This window comes from Zalophus californianus, chromosome 16 (genome assembly GCF_009762305.2).
Source record: "Zalophus californianus isolate mZalCal1 chromosome 16, mZalCal1.pri.v2, whole genome shotgun sequence".
Lineage (NCBI taxonomy): Eukaryota > Metazoa > Chordata > Mammalia > Carnivora > Otariidae > Zalophus > Zalophus californianus.
Genome location: NC_045610.1, coordinates 32,184,503 through 32,206,066, shown reverse-complemented (window position 1 = coordinate 32,206,066; position 21,564 = coordinate 32,184,503). Strand labels below are relative to the sequence as shown.

General features: G+C 35.7%; 1 long non-coding RNA gene across 1 annotated transcript in view; it reads right to left on the bottom strand.

Annotated features, from left to right (window-relative positions):
- The window catches only part of LOC113908114, a 118,758-nt gene extending 98,321 nt beyond the window's left edge, over positions 1–20,437 (bottom strand). The window contains exons 1-3 of the long non-coding RNA XR_003515360.2: positions 20,093–20,437; positions 15,496–15,565; positions 9,404–9,436 (exon numbers count right to left, since the gene is read on the bottom strand). This is a non-coding gene — a long non-coding RNA (uncharacterized LOC113908114). The remainder of the gene's footprint in view (positions 1–9,403; positions 9,437–15,495; positions 15,566–20,092) is intronic.
- Between the last annotated feature and the right edge of the window lie 1,127 nt (positions 20,438–21,564).

Here is a 21,564-nt window from a genome sequence, read left to right as displayed (position 1 = left end):
ACATATGTAGTTCACTCACCTACACAGTGAGGCAATTAGTAGGCCAGCAGCAGTCCTGGAGACCAAGACGACCAGCTTCTCAGGACTATGACTATTTTGTACTAATTAAGGAATTTTTTAAATTATCTTATTAATTTATCTCATATATAGTCTTCCCAGATTTGTTAAATCTAAGTTACCAGTGGTCATTCTCAGTTACTGGTGCAATGGTGCTAAACAATTCTGTAGTAAATAGGAAAGAATGAATAATCTACATATATTTGTATTTGTCTACAGAAATTTTTATAGAAATAGCAAATTGATTTTATTTTTATTTTTTCATAGTTGAATTAACTTGGAAGTTTTGGATTAATAAAAAGGATCTAGGTAACATGTATTGACAGCATTCTAGAACATAGAAATTAATACTGTTAAGAGTAAGGTGGCTATAAGTCATTCATAAAATTGCAAATTCTTAATTTGATATTCTTTAAAATTCTAAATAAAACAATATTTTACAGCACTATAAAGAATGTAATTCTCTGCTTATTTTCAGGGTCATCCTATGTTAGAAATGCGAGCAATATGAATGGTCTACCCTAGCATTTCTCAAAGTATGTTCTATGGTCCCTTGTAATACTCTGAAAAAATATCCAGTGGTTAGTATGTTTGAGAAACTTCACATAATATACTTCTCTATGTTACAGATCTATATAACAGGAAGCATATCAAAAGAATGGGAAATCTTGTAATGAAATCTGTTTAACTTTGAAAGGAAATACAGCATGAAATTTTGAAGACCATGGACTCTAGAACTAAACTGAGTGGGTGGGAAGCCCAGCTTTGCTTCTTAGTTTTGTGAACTTGAGAAAGTTACTTATCTTTGTGTCTGCTTTCTTAAATAAAGATTATAACAATGCCTACTTCAAACAAAGTTCTTGTGAGAGAATTTAAATGAATTAATATAAAGAAAAATATATCTGGCACATCATAAATATTGCAGAATGTTTTAGTTGGTATTTCACCAATTTAACTGACCACCTGTATGTGTGTATGCGTATGTGTGTCTGCACCTTTTTTTTTTTTTTGCACCTTTTAATAGCCCAAAGAATATGACCCTGTCCAACATTATTTTAAGAAAAGAAGAATAATACTCATAAAAATCAAATCTCGGGGCATCTGGGTGGCTCAGTCCTTAAGCGTCTGCCTTCGGCTCAGGTCATGATCCCAGGGTCCTGGGATCGAGCCCCATATTGGGCTCCCTGCTCCGCGGGAAGCCTGCTTCTCCCTCTCCCACTCCCCCTGCTTGTGTTCCCTCTCTCGCTGCATCTCTCTCTGTCAAATAAATAAAATCTTCAAAAAAAAAAATCCAATCTCATTTACAGCGGTTCACAGGGAATAAGTGACAGGTGGTATTAGAACATGGGTTTCCTTCATCCCTAGCCAGCTTGGGTGCATGGTGGCATTCCACTTTTCAATGAGGTGTCTTCTAGACTAAAGCACCTTTCTGGTTTCATGTTTTCCCATTCCCAATATACAGCTGATTGGTCTTTATTGAGTTTGTTTTCCCTTAAATGTCAAAACCTCAATATTTTTGAGATTTATGGGCAATATCATGAAGTTTCAGAAAGGGTTCAAAATCTTCCCTGCAATGGTCATGATAAATTGACAATAGAGCTCAGTAGTGCAGAAAAAAAAAAAAAAAAGCTGTGTGTATAAACTCTGCAATTTTTTTAAATTTTTAAATTACAAATGCATTTGGAGGGAAAAGAAATCCAAGTTTTCTCTGTGAAAAAATTTAAAAAAAAATAGAAGTACTATTGAAGTAATGGTTTTCTTTTAAAAAAATTTTTTTTGATGTTTCCTCAGAATCTAGCTGCTTTCTTTTCTTTTTGATATTGTAACTGCTTCTAGTGTACCTGAGAACCAGGCTTCAAATAAAGCTGCAGCTTTGAATGGAAAAGAAGTTGTTGCCCTGGCAACAGGAACCACAGAAGGTCCCCACACATCACTTGCATCTTATGCAATTCCCTACTAACTCTGTAGGTTTGCACCTAGATTGCATGGACAATGGAGCTTTGCCCTTGGACTCTTTCAGTAGGAGAACTCATTGAAATTCTCACTAGAATGAAGCGGTTTCATGTGGGAACATAGTGGCATACCTCAGATATCTATTATAAATATGAAAAAAGTAGATTTGTACAAATGAATCACATTTAGCCATATGGCCAACTCTAGGTAAACATCTGTTCCTTAAATTTTTTTTTTTTTTAATGGAAACTGTGTTTGGGGGACCTCACACCTTCAGCTGTAAGGAATAAAATTTGTGAAACTGGAAAACCCACCATATGTCTTCCACTCCCAAGCATCCTTTTTCAACTTTAGCTCTTAAACTTGCTCACTTAGGACATGTGATGGCAATAATAATAATAATAATAAACTTTAAAAAATCATCTTTAGAAGGAAAATGAAAGAATTAGTACAAATTCCCATTCCTTCTATGATTTAGGATCTTGCATTATCACTTAAATGTGAAGTTGAAATTCTGAAATTCAGCCAAGCCCCTCACTCCACAATTCATCATATGCCTCTGACTAGAGTCAGTTCATTCACTGATTCATTCATTCATGAAAGTAAAATGAAGTGGGTGTGCCTGTTGTGTTGGCTGCATTAAAATTTCAAAATAAAGCAATATAAGGCCACTGTCCTTGGGGAGCTTACAGTCCAGGTGGGAAATGAGGTAGGCCATATACATGAAGAACATTAAATATTTCAGGGTAAAATCACCTTAGGTAGTCATCTATGAGTGGTTTGAGTTTCATATGCCAGAAATCCGGGAAATCACCCTTTCTGTAGCTCACCACATCAATCTCTCTCTCTCTCTCTTTCTTTCTTTCATTCGGAATTCTTTCTTTCCTTTTTTTTTTTCTTTTTAATATCTATTTATGTATTTGGCAGAGAGAGAGTGTAAGCAGTGGGAGGGACAGAGGAAGAGGGAGAGGGAGAGAATCCTAGGCAGACTCCCCACTGAGTGGGGAGCCGGACTGGGGCTCATTCTCAAAACCCTCAGATCATGACCTGAGCTGAAACCAAGAGTTGGAAGCTTAACTAACTGAGCCACCCAGGCGCCCCCTCATCCTTCCAATTCAGCCTTGTAAAACAATGTTCTAATCAATTCCTTCTTGTCTCGTCTTCTTTTTCCTTCTGTCCCCAATCCCTTTCCCTTATTTTCATTAAATCAGCAAATGCTTGTGTTCCTGTTGTGTACTAAGTATCATGCTCAGTTCTGGGGACCAAAAAAAAAAAAGGGGTGTGTGTGGAGGACTTATAATCTACTGAGCAAAGCAGACATTAAAATATCAATCATCACTAATAGTTATATTACTGCACAAATAGTTTACTCAATACTGCTACAGAGCAGCCACACTGAATTCCTGGCATTTAGAAAATGAGTCATTCTTCCTTCTATGGCTCTGCTTTGGAAATCTTGATCACCTTGAAGATCTGGAATGCTCAATCCTGCTTGTCCTACTGGGAGCTTCTAATTCTTCCTTTATTTTCATAACAGACTGTAACCACCATTCCCAGCCCCTAAAACATCTCCTTAATTTCTAAGTCAGACATAGGAACTTCTTTTTCCTACATATTAATGTTTTCTGAGCATATTTCCAAGTGGTAGCTTTTTTCACCAAGTATTAAAATTGTTTATAACATTAGTACATGGTTAAATTGTGAGTTCTCTAACTACAATTAATATAATTTTGTCCTTAAGTAGGCACTTGATAAATATCAATGGCTGGATGAATGAGTGAAGGAAAAGTATGATAAAAATTATAGATATGAGAATGGAACCTTGAACTCTAGAAAAGAAAGATATGATCACAAAATCATTAATGCATTGTGGTGGTTGTATCATAACATTCTTCCAAGGGTTTTAGCCAAAAAGTATGCAAAGGGACATAAATAAAATCCCATTCCAACTCCTGCTCCCCTCCTTATCTACTTGAGATCCCACTGCTACAAATTAGTCTTGGTCTCTGGGTCAGTGAGGAAACAAATTCTTTATTCTTCCAAGGCCATCAAGGAGTCTTTTTCTTCAAATGAAAGCTGTGTTATGAAACTTCTGTTAGCATCAGTTAAATTCAAAAGTTAAATAAATTCATTAATGGTTGATGTTCACATAGCCCAGTTAATATTTTCACTTTGATTAGTCTAGTTTTAATGGAAATTATAAGGTTTTGCTACACTGCAGTCCATGGATTCTGATAAGAGAAGGGAAAAAAGTCTCACTGAATTATATCAGTCTCTTTCAGTTAAGAATATGAGAGATGGTGATATGACAGAGAATATGGATAGAAACAGGCAGGAAATATGAGTTAGGGTAGACGTTGAATGTGCAAAACAAGCAGACTTAGTGATGGCATTCAAACACATTTAGTCTTTGCCGTGGAATTGCTAACATAAACTGACTCCCAAAGTCTAAATGCCCTCCACTCTTCTCCCCCTGCCAAAATCCTTGCGACATGCCAAAATAGCCTCCCACATTTCTCCTACAATTAGGGAATCAGCTCTGACTAAGGCAAGGGAAGGACTTTACTTTTCCTTTCTCTTTGGTAGCTGTCCCCTCTGTTGATGTTCAGTCAAGCTTCACTTGGTGGATTAGTTTCTCAGGGATGCTGTAACAAATTATAAACTGGGTAGGCTAAAACAACAGAAATTTATTCTATCAGTGCTCAGGGGGTCAAAAGCCTGGAATCAAAGTATTGACAAGGGCCATGCTCACTCCCATTGTTCTAAAGAAAATCTGTTCCTTGCCTCTTCTCAGTTCTGGTGGCTCTAAGTGTGTCTTGTTTCATGGCTGCATCAATCCAATGTCTGCCTCTGTGGTCACATTGCCTCCTCCTCTTTATCAACACTACCTCTGCCTCTCTCTCATAAAGATACCTGTGGTTACACTGAGGCCCACCTAGATAATCCAGGATAATCCCTCTCTCAAAATCCTTAACTTAATAACATCTTTTGCCGCGTAAGGTAATAGTCACTCTTTTGCCATATAAAGTGATGTTTACAGGTTCCGGGGATTAGGACCTGAACGTATCTTTCTTATGGAGCTGCCATCCAACCCTCTACACTTGGACTGGGCACTACAGTGAAAGAAGCTACATAGGAGACAGTCACTTCCATCAGAGCATATAGCATGTATACTTTGGGGCATCATGTGGGCTCATCCCACACACTGAAAAGAAGTTCATGGTTTAGGGACCACAATGGTGATGGCAGCCACAATAGCTCTCTTTCACCATTGGTCCCTAGGAAGCTGGAATGGACACTGAATATTGTTTCCAGTGATAAAGTAATTAAAACCGCCTTGAATAACCTTTGGCGTTGAGTGCCCCTTCCTTGCTTCAACATCCCCCAGAAGACCACTGCTATCTGTGTATTTGCTGGGTACTGTGTATCTATCTCTCCACTTACAGCTTCTTCAGGGTAGGAATCACATCTTCTTCATATTTGTTTAACTACCACCTCACCTACCACCTAGTCTTTTGGTTGAGTTTCAGTAAGTATGTGTTGAACTAAATTGAACTAAATCCAAGTTAGCAAGATATCTAGACTTTTGAGAAAAGCGCGGCCACTGTGAGAAAAACATTAGAGAGTCTCTTGTCATTTTACTCCACAATATAAAAGTATCTTTCCTCTCTTCCTACAATATACATGGCATTAGAGACAGTCTCATCTTCTTGGGTTGTTCTATTACTTGCTTTTTCTTACTTCTGGTTGAGACATTGATCATCAGTCATTCTTAAATTACATGTGATGCTGTCTGTCTCTTTATTACCAAACACATTTGCAAAACTTACAAAGGAATCTATTGATTTTGTGATTTTAAATGTCTTGGACACTTTTCCATAAGTCACTTGGAGGTGTTTCCCTCTTGAATGCTTGAATTGTGAAATGAAGCAAAGAGGAAGCTCAAGCTATGGACAGCCCTGCTACCCATGTGACCAGTCACATTGCAAATGCCTACAGTTACTTCAAAAGGTGGCAAGGTTTGGGCAGAGGAAAGCAATGGACACCAACTTCCACAGAGGAGAAAAAAAATCTCGAGGTCATTTAAATAGTACACCATTTTCCTATATAAAGAATAACATACTTCTATTGAAACGCTCTATCCTTTTATGTATGTATGTATGCATGTACTGCTAATTATTTGAGTGTGCGATTATGCCCAGTCATAATTGGATAGATTTAATTCAAAGAGAATTAAACAAACAAAACAGCAGGAATTGGGAGTTATTCTTGCTAAAAATCAGAATTGAGAGCCCCTGGATACCTCGAAAATACACAATTAACATTCAGAGTAATTTCACAATATATATGATTTGTGTTTTGTAAGACATAAAGCACTGTATTTAGATTTGGGCTTCAGAAAAAAAGTACGCAGACATGCATTTATTTTCTACTCAGTACAAATTAGGAAAACTGCCTTGTCCTGAGTGCTTTCTTAGAATGACCCTGCCCCCACCAGAAATGCTGTCAGTAGATAAGACTAATGGAAAGCCTGAAGCCCCTTGCCTCTCCAACTTCTCATTTTACTTCTACACAAAACTGCCATCATTTTATCACTTTGGGAGTCTGGAACAGTTCTATTAGGTGATGAAATCCATTTCCATGAGGCTTCACTCATCAATCTCCTTGATTTAATTTTGTATCACATGGCACCGAGGGACCCTCCCTCCTGCTTTATCTCACCTACAGGGTGAGACAAGGCTTAAATGGAACAGTGAGGATGGAGATGAGAAAAGAAAAAGATAAAAATGTACAGGGGACAGTTTGGGTACTAAGACAGAACAGACAGGAATCCAAAGCTGAATTCACATGACAGAAGTAGAACTAGGGATTTCCCCAAGAGGAAAACACCCGGAAGTGCTTGTTTCGAAGAAGACAAAGGTAGTATGACTGAAATCTGCAGACAAGTTCTGGTTTAAAACCAACAGGGGCACCTGGGTGGCTCAGTTGGTTAAGCGTCTGCCTTCAGCTCAGGTCATGAACTCAGGGTCCTGGGATCGAGTTCCCCATCGGGCTCCCTGCTTGGTGGGGAGCCTGCTTCTCCCTCTCCCCCGCCTACTCATGCTCACTCTCTCTCTCTCTCAAGTAAATAAAATCTTTCAAAAATAAAAAAATAAAACCAACAACTGACAAGAGACTGATATGATAGCTTGAACTGAGAAGCAATTGATGAATCCAGTGGGCAGCCCGAGCAGAACAAATACCGAAGGAAACATGTGTTTATTTGGGAACCTTTCTCTGAACTCATGTGCATTGCTGTCCATGACCCCCAAATCCCAAAGTAGCCATCATTACTTCCCAGAACTTCATACAGAGTATCACACCATTAACAGCACAATGAGACTCAAAGGCTCCATGGGTATTTCTAAAACTTCCGTTTCATTCACTACTTCTTCCACTCCAATACCAGACATTTCATCATGGCAAATCCCTTGCTTCCAAACAAACACAAATGATTCTTTTAATTTTCCTCTAACAGGGGAGCTAGTCTAATTTAACCATTTTTTCTCTGAGACTGACCTTAAAACACTGTCTCCACATCAATGAGAGGCTTTTTGGCTTTATTGTTCAAATAAATCACCCTGAAAGGAGTTGATACAGAAATGTTATTATGATTTATTATGGGGTACTCTTTCACTCCTCGGTTAGGGTAATTTTCAACGATGCTTTTATTATGCTGACCTTTGCTAAAGAAATTGTCAGCAATTTAGCTAAATATTTTAATAGTGGTGAGTCTAGAATACAATATTTCTTCTGGAAAGCTGCTGCTTTTGGAGGCCTGAGGCTATTCCAAATACTTCTGACTATCTCAAAGGTGCAAGGCCCAAGGAAGCATATTGAAATTATAGTCAATTTCGACAGAGCACTCAGTTCCCTTTCATTTAAAAACAGGATTCTAGCAGATACATAAATGATTTTCAATGACACCAGAGTGAAATTTGCATATGATCAACCCAGTAAATCCTAATACTTGATGACATTTTCACTAAGTATTTTACAGTTTGCCCTCTAGTTAATAGTTGGACACTGGCAATGTGAAATGTACTTTATTAAAAAAATACCATAAGAGCCAAGGCAATGACAGATTGTGATACATTTTGAGGTGTTGAGGTAAGCAAGAGAAAGAGTGTTTTTTCTCCAAAAAAAAAAAAATGCCCTGGAAATAGATTAACTGCTTAACAAGAGGTTGGAATTGGTTCTAAGTTCTACCCAGTTTTGAACCAATTTTATAGAAACTTTAAATGTTCAGGTTTCCTCTCCTCTACCCTTTTTTAAAATCTGATTTTGATGAGAATGGGAAGATGGATCTTAAGAGGAAATATATTACTTTTTCATATTGTACCTGGACCAATGAATCTGAAAACTCCTGGTTACCTATGAAATAGTTGGGTTGACCTTGCAGGTAGATTAAAAAATATCTATCAGCAGACAAATATGCTTCCATAATATTACCAGTTTCAAAACCAAATTGAGGATGATATAGGGAATATTATTCGCCAAGAAATATTGGAACTGATTACTGAAGCTTGGTTCACCCTTTTCTCTTTCCATCATTCATCAAACATGTGAAAATTTCCTTTGTGCCATTTCATCAACCATTCTCATGATTCACGAAACTCACCCTGATTCTTCCTTCTCTTTCCCCTTGAAAGAAAAGCTACAGATTTTTGCATGAACACTAAGATTCTTAAATGCCTATAAACAAAATTTGACTCATTATAATATAAACTACTATAGCAATTGCATTTCAGTACATCAAATAGCCCTATTTGCCTTGATGAATTATGTTTAGCTAATGGATAGCATGGTCGTATGTGGTTCTTCTTGGTCATAACACATTACTTATTTCATTTCTTAGTAGAATGGGATGACTTAATTTGAAAAAAATTAAATGGTTCTATAGCAGACATTTTAACAACTTGTCCTTTAAGGTTCATTAGCAATTAAAAATAAATGAAAATAAAACACTTATTTACAAAACACAAATAAGCTTTAAGTCTATAATACCGTGTTAACAATTAATGTGGTAAATATTTTACCTTCTTAAAGTAAACTTTTTGCATTTCCAATCCTCTAACCTGTTAGTTAATATAGCTCTCCTGCTCCTGAGAACTCACAGTAGGACTTTTGGAGCAAATCTCAAAAATTTTGCAAATACATAAAACATAAGTCTTCCATTAGCATAAACAGCCCTTTATATAGAGGGAGACACACACACACACACATACACACACACACACACACACACACACACACGGGTTGTGTTCAACATTTGACAGTATTTTTCACTTTGCTAAGTAATGTCAAATAATAAGTTTTCACAGATATAAATTCCTGGTTGCAGTGGACTTACTCAGAATATTTTGAAGATGAATTTTCATGTTGCCTACAAAACACAAAATACAAAAAGATATCATAGGGCATTCATTTGTTAAAACTCCTTATTTATTTTCTGCGTGTTTGTTTTTGTGTTTTGCTTTTGGAACTGGCAAGAAAGTATGGGTATTTGAATGACAAAATCCATATGACTGCATTAGATAATAGGGTGGCAAAAGGAATGCCTGGCAAGATTCCTACTGCCACGATAAGCATTTTCCTAAAATATAGCAATCTACTTATAACCTGTGTTTTCATCAGTCTTTACCAGTTGTCTTTATTGAATAGAGCATGGTACTAATGAGTTCAGGTTACCAGTTGTGTTTGACATGGGACAATTTTCTTCATTTTACCATACAGTGTCAAGTTGTACTTCTAGTTTAACAGTCACAGACATACAATCCTGGTCACTCAAAATTTTGGATGCAACAGCAAAAATTCATTATTAGTCATGTCTAGGGCTAGAAAAAGAAGAAAAATCTCTCAAAAGGCAGCAATGGCATTTTATATTCATCTCAAATTACAAAATCCTTAAAGTAATTCAAGAACATAAAATTATGATTTAATCTTCACTTCCTAAACCAAATATATAATGATCATGTTATAAAAATGAAAAAAAAAAGGGGGATAAATGGCCTGGTAATATAACAGAAGCAGCAAATCTAAGAAATACACAGGGCTGGTTATGTTGATCTAGTTACTAGGTTTTGCAGTCAAAAACAGAATATGTACACATTCACCTCCCCTTACTCCCTGCCTCTTTATTCCAATACATCTCTTTCTCCTCATCTCAACACTGAGCTTCTTTTGTTATTTACAGTCTGCTCTGGATAGGACTTGCCACCCAAAGAAGAGCACCGTGCACCAGTGATTTTCTAACTTGGGCTTAACATCTGCAACACTTCATTAAAAAACAATTTGCTGGGCCTCTCCCAGAGAATCTGGATCAAGAATTTGTCTTTCTAGCAGGTTTCCAGTGATGCCAACACAACTGGTCCAGAGCCCACACTTTGAACCATTCCCCTATACTTACCTTGACTATCCTAGGCTTGGGAAGGCAGACCTGATTTCAAAGAATTCTCTCCAAATTACCCTTCAAGATTAATGCTTCTTATCAGATTTTATAGTCTTAGGGTGATGTGGGGTATTGATAAAATAAGGATAGGATGCAAGACATAAATACTTGAACAAAGTTACTTTCCTTCTCACTCCTCTTGTCTTTAAAATTGATTGATTGATCGATTTTTTGCCCTCAGTGCAGCTAATCTCATCTAGGTGATTAAGGAAATGTGATCTAAATTAGACAACTCACACTACCATGTAAATGGCTGACTTGGAGTTGTATTAAGTCAGTTAAACACATTCACTTGTTAAAAGCAGCTCCTTAAATTAAATTAATGTGTCCTTCAATCATAAGTATTTCAGCCAAGTAGATTATTAGGAGTGGGAGGCCTTCTTGGGATCCAAATGATCTCTTTACACCTCTCAAGTTTGTCTGGAGAAGCAATTTTTCCGGGGGCTGGGGGAGGCTCCCCTTTACTACTCCTGATATAGATAACTTAATAGGAACCAATTTTCAGCAGTGCCTCTAGTGGCAATAGGAACTATTGAATTAGGCTTTACTGCTTCAGCTCATCCATGGGGACGTGGGTGAAGGTGATACCTATTCCAATATACCTTAGGGCCTTTTTTCTCCCTCAAGGAGCCTGAATTAGTTCTGCTTTATAAGTGAATGAAGAGCTGCTCTATGCCCAAAAGAAGAGAGGCAGCTGAAGATTTAAAAGAGTAAAAGTGTACATCTAAAAACTGCATTAAAATGAATAAGTGAATAGACAAAATTAAATGACTGATGGATAGATAGCAGACAAACAGGCAAACAGGTAAGTTTCTTTTCTGTCTATATGAAGGTGATTCGTTTTATGAATTAAAAATTAAAAGAGAAAATACTGAGATAACTTCTTGCTAAGAAAAAAAATAAAAAAGGAGTGGAACTTGAAATCTTGCCCCCAAAAGGAACAGAAAAATTAGATACTCTTTATCAACTTTTCCAGGAACTGGCTAATACAAATATATTGGCTTCATGTCTTTTACATAAAATAAAATATAAAATGCATATCAAGTTGAAATTCTCTTTGCTCACTTTCCAGTCCCTTCTTTCTCTAGAGGAAACCACTATCATAAACTTACTAAGTATCCTATTTATTTTTTTATTACATTTATATGCATCCATGTAAAAACATTATTATTTTGTTAATGCTTCATACATTCATTTTTTAAAAATATGTATTTATTTGGGAGAGAGAGTGTGTGTGCATGAGTCGGGGGAGGGGCAGAGGGAGAAAATCTTCAAGCAGACTCCACATCAAGCATGGAGCCTGATGCAGAACTCAGTCCCACAACCCATGAGATCATGATCTGAGCTGAAACCAAGAGTCAGACGCTCAACTGACTGAGCCTCCCAGGCGCCCCTGCTTCATACATTTAAGAAAAACATTTTTGTTTTTCATACTTTTTCAGTACTGATCTCTCCCATGAATACACACATACAAATTCCATAGAAAATAATAATGAATATTCTCCCACTTCCCCTTCATTGATTTTTCTTTTTTTCATTTTTTTTTGATATTGAAGTGTAATTAACATAGAATGTTATATTAGTTTGGGGTGTATAGCTTATTGATTCAAAAATTCTATACATTATTCAATGCTCACCATGGTAAGTGGAGTCACCATCTGTCACAATACAAGGTTATTACAATGTTATTGGTTATACTCCCTACAATGTACTTTTCATCTCCATGACTTATTTTATAACTGAAAATTTGTACCTAAAGTCACTTTCACATATGCATTTGTCTGATAGAGTGATCTATCTTATGGGTCTCCAATTTTCATAGATTATGAAACGTTAGGTACAAGATAACATTTCTGGTCCTCATTTTTATTGATTGTACTTTTCTTTTGGGTGGCATAGTTGAAGGAAAAAGCTGGGGCACATTAAGGGCAAGCAGGCTACAGTTGAGTCTTCTTTGCTTTTCTGGATATTTAGGTAGTGCTAAATATATTAGCAGATGACTTTCTGTAGAAAGTTTTCTATTAGTTGACAAGAAAAAAGGGTATAAATTCCACCCCCCTGCCCCGTCTTTAGACTCCAAACTGTTGACTATGCCCAAGATGCACTATGATGAAACTAGGTCAGTTATCTAAGGAAATGATTATGAAAAACTGTTCCTCATTTATGTGCATGACTTATTCTAAGCCCCACACAATTATTCTTGAATTGGAATGCAGAACTGGAGGGACACTGAATTTGAACTAAAGATCATGGAAACAAGTTGCTTTGTCTAATGATTTTTTATTTGCTGTAGCAGAGCTTTATTTTAGGAAACCAAAAATATGGACTTGTCATTTCAAAACTGTATGTCACAAAAAATTGGAGTATTTTCTTCCTAAATTTCTAAAATCATGGAATTGACATTCATTTCCCTTTTTGTAGAACACATTCCTAGGGGAATATATAATATATTGTTTAGGTGGGAATAAAATTTAAACAATTGGAATTTTTTCCCCTACGAATTTAAATTCACAAGGAGCTAGATATGAGAGCGTAGGTAAATATTATCCCTGTTCATTTGGAGTTGGTATTTTTGGGATGTTAAGTCATTATGCCCACTTAAGAAATTTTATTCATGTTGAAAGAAATAGTGGAAGATTCAGCGACTAGGTTCTGTTTCTAAGTTTCTCACTGATCATCTCTATGTTAATAAAAATATAATTATTATTTTGATAATTTAAAATGTTATTAACATTATTTTATTATAATGTATCCCTTATATGAAATATTATAAGTAATATTTTTCTATATGCTAGCTAGAGCAAGACACTTAACAAGCTTGGGCTTCAGTCTCTGATAAAAGGGCTTACACTGGACACACCAAGTAAGCTCTCAGATCCTTTCTGGCACTATCAATCTTTCATTCTAATCCCTAAATCCATCTTTCCCTGATCTCCATTTGGTGAGTAAAATCAAATGACCTATCCTGAAGTAAAAGAAAACAGAAAAATTTTGCTTATTGAATAATAATAATGGCTCCCATGTATTAAATGCCTATTGTGTGGCCCACAATGTTATAGCTAATTATAAATTATAAATTATAATTATAAAATGGGCAACACTGCAAGGCAGTTGTAATTATACCTATTTTACAGATTTTTAAAAAATGGGAGCAGTAGGGGTAGGAGCAAAAGATGGATAGAGCACAGAGAATGTTTAGGGCAGTAAACATACTCTGTATGATACTATAATAATGGATACCTGTCATTGCACATTTGTCCAAACCCACAGAATGAATGTACACCACCAAGAGGGAACCCTAAGATAAACTGTGGACTTTGAATAAAATGATGTGTTAATGTAGGTTCATCAGTTATAACATGTACCACTGTGATTAGTGATGTTTGATAATATCTATGCATGTGTTGGGGCAAAGGGCACGTGGGGAATCTCTGTACCTTCCTCTCGCTTCTGCTGTGAATCTGAATAGCACATCACACACACACACACACACACACACACACACACACACGACATGCCAAAATTGGCATTTTACAAAGACTAGTTATATGAAAGTGTCAGGACCAAATGAAAAACAGAATTTTTCTTGATTTGGATTAAGAAGATAGAATTTAAGAATTCTAAGTCTGATGGACTCTGAAAAACAAACTGAGGGTTTTAGAGGGGAGATGTGGGGGGATGGTTTAGCCTGGTGATGGGTTTTAAGGAGGGCAGGTATTGAATGGAGCTCTGAGTGTTATATGTAAACAAGGAATCATGGAACACTACATCAAAAACTAATGATGTAATGTATGGTGACTAATATAACATAATAAAATAAAATTTAAAAAAATTTAAAAAAAGAATTCTAAGATGCAATAATATGCATACGAACACAAAGAACATTGGTGTATACTCTTCTAGTGCATATAATTCAGGGGAGCTGGATAGTTTCACAACTTCATTTACCCAGAGATTACTCAAATTTAATTTTTACATACATAGACCCATCACAATTACATCTTTGAGATTTCTTAAATGTGGGTGAAATTGTGAAATGGCTGAACAGATCTTTAAAAATCCTTCCCTAAAAGTATTATTAGGACAAAGGTCACATTTGCCTCATTTTACTTTATTAACAAAGATCAAACTGTAGATAGGGTTTAACTCATCTGACAATGTCTGCATGTTCCCTCGAGTCTCTCAATGTCAACTATAAATTGAAAAATACCAAGACATTCTCAATATAAAAATAAATCAGAAACTAAGAGCTTCGTTCTTTAGAAGTTTTCATGCTCATCAAATGAGACTTCAGATTTTAACATTAGTATATAACAACATTCTATGAAGTTTTTCTTCTGGATTACTGATAGCAAAAATTCTTTGATACTCCACTCACTGAAAGATGAAATCAAATTCTCCATCCAGTGGATCTTGGATGGCTCTTAAAACTTGATTAACTAATAGAATGTGATTGCAAGGATGTTCCAGGATCACTGAACTTTAGTCACATGAACCCGTTTTGCCGGGGTCACTTGGAACACTTGTTCTTATAGTCTTAAACTACCACATGAGAATTACAATTCCTCTGAAGTTTCCATGCTAGGGGGACCATTTATAGAGAGAAGAGAGACAGATACCATCCAGTCCCCAGCTGTATCTCCAGACATCCTAGAGCAGAGACAAGTCCCCCCCACCACTGTTTATTACCTGTCTAAATTCCTGACCCACAAAACTGTGAGAAAAAATTAAAAAATTATTGTTGTTTTAAGCTAAAAAAATGGAAGCTCAGATTGGTTATTAATTTCCTCAAAGTCATACAAATAATAAAGTGAATAGCCAGCATTGGTTTATGGCCACATCTTCCATCTCTCATGCCTGTTTGGTTTTTGTTTTTTTTTTTTTCCAGTATACTGCCATTCTTCATCTCCAGTCCCCATGCTTATACAATATACTATTTTTGCTTATAGATTTTTGATTCTCATTCTTGTAACAAACATTTACTGAACACCCACCATTGCTCCTTAGACTTGATAAGCAGCAGTGTTCTGAACTCTCGTCAGATACGCAACCTGTATCTGGAGCCTAGAAGAGTTAAAAGCACTAGTCAGGAAATTGAAAACTGCTAGATAATCTTCCCTATGCCCCAACTACTCTTCAGTTATACAGTGGAAAGAAACACTCAATAATGGGGCTTTAAAAATGCTAAAGAGGCAATATAATATATAAGAAATTATCTAAATCTGATAGAGATGAATGGAAGTAAAACTCATCAATGCATATAAAAAGGAGAGGAAGGGAGTGATTTTATATATTGCTTAATATAGTAATAATATACTTGTGCAGAACTTTACAGTTTATAAATTCATCAAAACTGTAGATAGCCTTTTGATCTGTTGATAGTTAGAAAACAAAACTAGTAATACTGGAGAAAAATAACTGAGGTCATTTTAAAATTTAGGAAGGTGGTTCTATCAAGTTCTTTTAGGTTTTCAACATAAATTCGTTAAGGAGAGTTATCGACCTTATTTTCAAATATCAAACAAATCATAATATATTCTTAGTTAATTAACTTACATTTTCCTTTCAAGATTTTATTTATTTATCTGAGAGAGAGAGAGAGAGAGAGCACAAGCAGGGAGAGGGGCAGAGTAGGAGGGAGAGAATCTCAAACAGACTCCATGACAACTGCAAAGCCCTATGTGGGGCTCAATCCCATGACCCTGAGATTATGACCTAAACTGAAATCAAGAGTCAGATGCTTAACCAACCGAGCCACCCAGCCACCCCAACTTATGTTTTCTTTATTCCCAGTTTGATGTTACATATTAAAACAAGATAATACATGGAAAGGACCTAGCATTTCTATAAATCATCACATTGGTACTGTTCTGGGCATTTGAACCATTGTAATTATTGTAACTAACAAAAATACAATATATATGAATACTTCTCTGATATATTATTGAGAATGTGATGAGTCAGTATTTAACCATGCAGTATTTAAATGGTTGAGGGAAGGCACGGTATGCTGATTCTTTTATGTAAAGTGAGTATGATGCTCCTCTTTCTCAAAAAAGACATAAATTAAACAAGAGCAAAAGGAAGTGTAAGGACACAGTGTAAGCTCCCATTTGAGCTTCCTTCCTCACACAGATTATACTCATACATAAATTATAAAGAATGCACACAAATGTCTATAAAGTCTGGGAACGATTTACCTCCCTGCTGAGAAGTAACATGTGAGAAGAAAATGTTCTTTTCCTACTTCAGCTGTTGGAGGATTTTCTATTTAGAACTATGGTTGTGAAAAGGCCTGAGGACAAAGCCAACTCCAAACATGATGGAGCAAAAAGAAGGAAAGAACATGATAACATCCTTTGGCTTCTGAATTAATCAACTCTGGAATCACCTGCCTGTGGACTTCTTGATATGGGAGACAGTATGTCCATCATCATCTAAGTCATTTTTAGCCAGTTTTTCTGGAACATGTAGTGAAAAACATCACTATGGATACAGTACATTTTAGAAAAATATTAGAAATGTCTTTACTGAAAACCCGAGTTTATATAAACTGAGATCTATACCTGCTACATTTAATGTATTCTGTCTAGTTCAGATAAATAGATGGAGATATTGCTAGAAGCTATTATGGTCCATCTTCTTTAAAAGTGTACAAGACAAAATTGCCCACTACAATCACCTGTTAATGCTCAAGAATGGCTTTTCCGCTCTATGTTCCTCTTATCTCTGCCTCTAGTTCCTACAATGACAGAGGCAGGCACTCCTTATAGAAGGAGAGTGACAGGTTTTAGGCTGAGGACTATCTCAAAATATCTTCCCAAATTAGGTATTATAAGAAGGAGAGAGAGACAAAAACAGAGACAGAGAGAAGGAGGAGAGGAAGCAGGAGTTACCTAATGCTTATATTATGTGTCTGCTGCTAAATATTCCACCAGGACTTTATCAACTGGGTTATTACATTTTAACCATTTCACTGTCTAATAATAAAAGGAGGCAGAAGACTGTGGCCCTGCATTTGAGAAACTTGCAAACACTCCTCTTCAATTTGGCAAATAATGATTTGTTCTTTACAGCCTATACAATAAATGTTTGTAAAGTAATTGGGTCATCTATCAGCCTGAACTAAGTGAAGGTATACATTTTTTTAATCTAAGTTTATGGATAAAGGCAGAATGCTAATTAAAGTTGGTTATTTATGGGAAAACATTTTGAAAGATCCAAATAGCAAATCAATTGAATTAATACCTTGTATTTCTTTCTTTGATATTTAGCACTGAAACTTCAATAAGCAAAATTAGTTTCATTATTTCATCTTCTGCTGAAGTGAACAAAGTCATTCGGTCATGATAAGTATGTATGTGAATATAATTTGTAAATCTCAGTTATTAATTATTCTTTAAAACTGAGTATAAATTCATCTGAACATGTGAGAAATAAAGTGAGAGAAATAGGATTGTGACTAAATGTTCTCATTACAGGAAGATATGTTGCCTTTTTATGATAATCAATAGAATAATAAGAGTAAAATAAAAATTCAAAAATCGTTATGTCTGATTTAAACTCGGATATTACTCTCTTAGATAACATTTCTTTTGGTTAGAAAGCATAATTATCAAGCTCATTGAAGTCAGGAAACAGATAATATTGAACTTAATCCCTCATATTACCTAACCCATGTCTTGCAATGTAAGGCAAAATGTAAGTAGTCTTTATGAGTTTAACTGGATCTAGAATTACATAAGTACTCATGAGTTTACTTAGCTCTATAATCAGATTATCAATTACTCAGGAAGAATCTTGAGATGAAGCTATAGAAAAAGAGGTATCCATTAAATTGCAAGTTCAACTCAGGCATAATTCAAACTACATATACATAATTTGTGATTTTCAGAATTCCTCTCAAATAATTGCCTTGTTTAAAATATTTGGATCACAAACAATAGATTATGTGGTTTCCTTTGTCCAGAATCCTCTTTCAAGTCTCAGATTACATGGCATTTATGTAGAAAATCTCTGATCTCTCAAACAAGGTTAGATTCTCTTATTAAATACTACCAATAGTATATATTTACTTTGAATAAATACAAATCCCAATTGCACTTGGGTACTGATTCATGTAATGTGTTTCCTTCAGTAGACTGTAAGCATTCTGATAGCTCAGACTACAGCTTCCTGTTTATGGGTCTATCCCCAGTGCCAAGCATGGTGTTGTACATTTGATAACTCAAACAGTATTTGCTGAGGGGCGCCTGGGTGGCTCAGTTGGTTAAGTGACCAATACTTGATTTCAGCTCAGTCATGATCTCAGGATTGTGAGTTTGAGCCACGTGTCGGGGTCCAAGCTGGGCATGGAATCTGCTTAAGATTCTCTCTCTCCCTTTGCCCCTCCCTGCTTGTGCTCTCTTGCTGTCCAAAATAAGTAAATCAGTCCTTAAAAAACACCACCAATATTTGTTGAATAAATGAATACACAGAAGAGAAAAGCTTCCTTATATAAAACAGCAAGGAACTAATTTTTGTGAATTATCACATATTTTATGAATAATGCCAAGGAAAATATTCAAAATGTAACAACTGAAATAGCAAAATCAAACATGCATACTCTCATTTTTGTAAAAAAAACTATATACAAACATAAAAAGATAAAGTACTGGAAGATGTTACCTCTGTATTATCGGATTATAATTTTCCACATTTTACCTTAAAATTCCTTCTACTTTTTTCTATTTTAATCTTTGTATTTATTAAGTAATATGTATATAATACTTTAAAAATTTGATAACATTCACAACTCTTATGGACAAAAAACAGCAGTCCTGAGGTAACACTTGCAGTTATCCATGTATGAATTTACCTACATATTTCTAAATAGCATATGAATACTGCTCATTCATTATTTTCAGTTATAGACACTGTGACTGAATTATTCCTTTTTGTGGAAACAATATAGGTCCTTTTTTCAAAAAGAAAGGGACAAAATCCAAAACGTGACCCTCTTTTAAGGAGCAAATCAGCTTTAGTGCCAAGCTTTAAATATCCCATTTGGTATTGATAAGAAAACTATATTTATGACCTATGAACTAAGCAGCCACCAACTGAAAGTATTAGAAAAGGCATGAATAAACTGAACTTATGAAATAGGTTAAATGTCACTCTTTTCTTTTCCACAGAATAAGAGACACAGTTATCATATTAGTTATACATTATGTTAGTTATATATGATATGTGCACTATATTAGTTATATATGATGTATTAGATATGATTTTACATACACAGAGAGAGACAAAGGATAGTTATCAAATAGTTTTACTTCAAAGCCTGTCGTTATCCTTCTGAAATGTAAACATCTAAGTTTATATGGAGGCCAAAATTACTGAAGAATGTTTTAGGAAATTGAGCAAAGTCAAAAAGTATGAACAGGGTAGGAAAAAACAATAGTTCACAAATCAAATTCCATTTACAATTAATCAGCTATACAGAAAATAAACATAAAATGAAATCACTGTTTTTATTTCTCCTTTCCCATATTAAATAATTTCTTCCATATTCCCTACTAAAGTATTGGTATTGGTTTTTAAATACATTACCTTTTTTTTTATCACTTTACTTTGTATCTATTACTAATTCTTTCCCCAAACACTCCAAATAGAACTTTAACATATCTCTAAGCATAACCAAATATATCAGTTAACTTATAAAACACAATTTTCCCTGGGAAAACACTCTTGGCTCTCCATATAATACAGTTCCAATCTGATCTGGCTTCTCTCTAGGCCTACTACATAGCTGCAATCCTGGGTATGATTTTTACAATCATTGTAGAATCATTCCACTTCTTTGACTCCCTCTTTTCTGGAGCCTATGTGTTCTCTGTTAATTCATTTCCTTGTTAAATAGAGGAAATTCTGGACTCTGAGAAACAAACGGAGGGTCCTAGAGGGGAGGAGGTGGGAGGATGGGTTAGCCTGGTGATGGGTATTAAAGAGGGCACGTTCTGCATGGAGCACTGGGTATTATACGCAAACAATGAATCATGGAACACTACATCAAAAACTAATGATGTAATGTATGGTGATTAACATAACATAATAAAATAAAATAGAGGAAATTCTCCAAAAGCTTTCTGCTAAAGGACACATCAGGGGTACCTTTATTTGAGACCTAGCTGTCTATATCTTCATTTCTTTCATCACACTTGGTTAATAATTTGCCTACAGAAGCATAGGCTGGATATTATCATGTATATTTATGTGGCCCACTTTTCACTGAACTTGCTAAGCATTTAACAGAAAATCTCAATCTGGGAATGCTTGGCTTTTAGGACAAAGAAATTTTCCTGAACTATATTGTGGATACAGTTCTCCCTTCATTTTTTCTCCTATCTTTCTGTAATTTCTATTCATTGCATATTGGACCCCTGTGAACCTCTAATTATTTTTCCTATTATCTGTTTACTTTCTGTGATGCCTTTTCGACTTTATCTTAAATCTTTCTACTCTTACATTCTTTTACTCTGGATATATATTTTGGGGGGGAGTAGATTTAGTTATTTATTTGAGAGAAAGAGAGAGTGCAGAGCGAGATAGAGAGCACCAGTGAGGGGGAGAGGCAGAGGGAGAGGAAAAAGCAGACTCCCGGCTGAGCAGGGAGCCCTGACACTGGGCTTGATCCCAGAACCCGGAGATCATGACCTAAGCTGATGGCCGATGCTTAACTGACTGAGACATCCAGGAGCCTGTGTGTGTGTGTGTGTGTGTGTGTGTGTGTGTGTATACCTTTCTTTGTTTTCTTTTTTTTTAATTTTTTATTGTTGTGTTAATCACCATATATTACATCATTTGTTTTTGATGTAGTGTTCCATGATTCATTGTTTGTTCATAACACCCCTACCCTCCTCCCCTCTAGAACCCTCAGTTTGTTTTTCAGAGTCCATCATCTCTCCTGGTTCGTCTCCCCCTCTGACTTACTCCCCTTCATTCTTCCTCTCCTGCTATCTTCTTCTCTTTTTTTTTAAATATTTTCTTAAAATATGTGGCGTTATTTTCTCAGAAGTACAGAT